Below are 2500 nucleotides of genomic sequence, written 5' to 3' on the forward strand. Positions count from 1 at the left end.
ACTTATAAGACTCATTGTGGCAAAATTCCATACAATGTCATCCTACCTTCTTTAGAATTTCTGTCAAGTTTAAAAGACTTCCAGCTTATGTTTAACCGTTTCCCTGTCCAAAACCTTTTCGTAAGTTCCTGCTAAACGTCCGTGATTGTTTTTAATCTCAGCCATTTTTCTGGTAATTTTTCATACGTTTTGAGTAATAAAAGTTTTCCTTTAAGTCTCGAGTTACTCTAATGGTTGAAAACAATAAAGAATGTGAACCAAATGCCATAAACAATCCTAAATTGTTTCAAACATGAGAGCCAGGGAAATATGTCTTGCGTATCTCGTATGTCAAGCAAAGCGTTAACATAATATGTCGTATGACACTTGTGACATCTTCTGAAGATGTTCGCTTGTCGTCGATATGGCGACAATGTTTCAAATCAGTCTTTGATGACATAAGATTTTTTCATACAAAACTTGGCGAAAAGTTCCAAGTCTCTGTCCAAACAGACCTATTTGTCGAGTTTCTTATTCTTGGCAGGATTTGTGTACGTAACGGATTACTCCCAAGGTAACCTTAAGTATCTACAAGCTTTCAATATTCTTTCAAGTGCTTGAAACCCTCCTGAAAATATTTCTTATCCCTAAGAGTCTAATTTTCTGTAGAAGCTCTACAGAACATTCCATTCCAATCTCCTTCAACCATTTCTCAGTTCCTAAGGCACCAATTATCACGAGCACAGCATTTACAGTTTTCATACTTCAAATTCTTGCAATTTCAAATTTTAAGGGGTTATACGTTTTTTTTAATTTTCATCCTCTTTTTTTACAATTCCGGAATCAAACGGCCGTGATGGATCAAATAGTAAACAACTTCGCTTATTATTGTTATCTTGTTTATTATTTTGAAGGTTCTTATCCAATCCACTTGAAGAGGAAAGACCCATAAATTTTTGCATTTCTCCGATCCCAGCATTCTTTCGATCCGATGGTCATACCATGTACCTCCAACTTCAAATCCTCATTTCTGACAAAGCTTCCTGGGCAAAACTTTCACAACTTGGTCATGCCCCCGGTTCTTATATTTTCCCTGAGCCAACTTGGAACATTCTGTAGCAATGTGTACCTGTGTCTCATACCAAATACCGCTCAATTTCTCTGACTCCTTCCCCTCATACACATATTTTCTTATGTTGTTTGTCTTTATCGCTTGAACTTCAGCTGCTTTAATACGGCTCTCCGTTTCGCCTTTTAATTGTCCTTTTCTTTTACACAAATCCTCAATGTACTACCGACATATTTCCGGGTTTTCTCGAGACAAACACCAGTTTCCAGGCTTATAATAGTATATCTGCGTTTAGTATCATATACAGGCTGTTATTTTTAATTAATACTGCTTTAATTGCTACGAACGAATATGTGTGTGTGTGTGTGGAGAGGGAGAGAGAAAGAGCTACATATATACATCCTCATACATACGTACATACATACATACATACATACGTACGCACATACATACATGCATACATATATACATAGGTACATATATACATACATGCGTACATACATACATACGTACATATGCACATACATGTATACGTACATACATACGTACGTACATACATTCATACATACATACGTCCGTACATACATACATACATACATACATACATACATACATACATACATACATACGTACGCACATACATACATGCATACATATATACATAGGTACATATATACATGTATACGTACATACATTCATACGTACATATGCACATACATGTATACGTACATACACATATACGTCCGTACATACATACATACATACATACATACATACATACATACATACATACATACATACATACATACATACATACATACATGCAAAGTAAAAGTGCACAGTGCCACAGAACACAGTCCTACTTAACCAATTCCTCTGCCAACAACGAAGAATTCCCCAGCGACGAATTCCCGTCGTTCTTCCCGATTGCTAAGCTGCGATAAATTCATAAACTCCAAACCAGGCAATCTTAACGGACCGCATGGCTAATCCCGTTCTTATCTCACGTTATCCTCGTCATTAAAACAAGAGAGTTATATATTTAAGAGAAGCTAACTTAAAACAAGAACAGGAAATGGAAACAAAAAATTCGCGAGAATGAGACAAATGCAAGGAAGGAATTTGGGAGAAACGAGATTCTCATCCCGGTGCTGTGGTTGGTTCTTCTCTGTTCATTGCTCGTAGATTTCGTTATAATTCGTGTATTTAGGATCGATGCAAGACATTCAAAATATTACCAAATTGCCGAGAATAATTATAGTATTATGCAATCGTGCTACACACTAGAATCGTTTGGTTGCTGATCTTACCATCACTGGCTCGGGAATGAAATTTGCTTAGTGGGGTGCAAACCCAGGTCCAAATATATTTACAAACAAGGTCTTGTTTGATGTTATTTTTGTGTTTTGTTTTTTGAGAAGGAACCTAACTTCAAGCTATTTTTTACACATC

General features: G+C 36.3%; 1 protein-coding gene across 1 annotated transcript in view; it reads left to right on the plus strand.

Moving 5' to 3' along the window:
• LOC115217586 (neo-calmodulin-like) overlaps positions 1–2500 on the plus strand; it is a 39616-nt gene that overhangs the window by 8711 nt on the left and 28405 nt on the right. The window lies entirely within an intron of this gene.

The sequence above is a fragment of the Octopus sinensis genome, linkage group LG11, assembly GCF_006345805.1.
Source record: "Octopus sinensis linkage group LG11, ASM634580v1, whole genome shotgun sequence".
Classification (NCBI taxonomy): domain Eukaryota; kingdom Metazoa; phylum Mollusca; class Cephalopoda; order Octopoda; family Octopodidae; genus Octopus; species Octopus sinensis.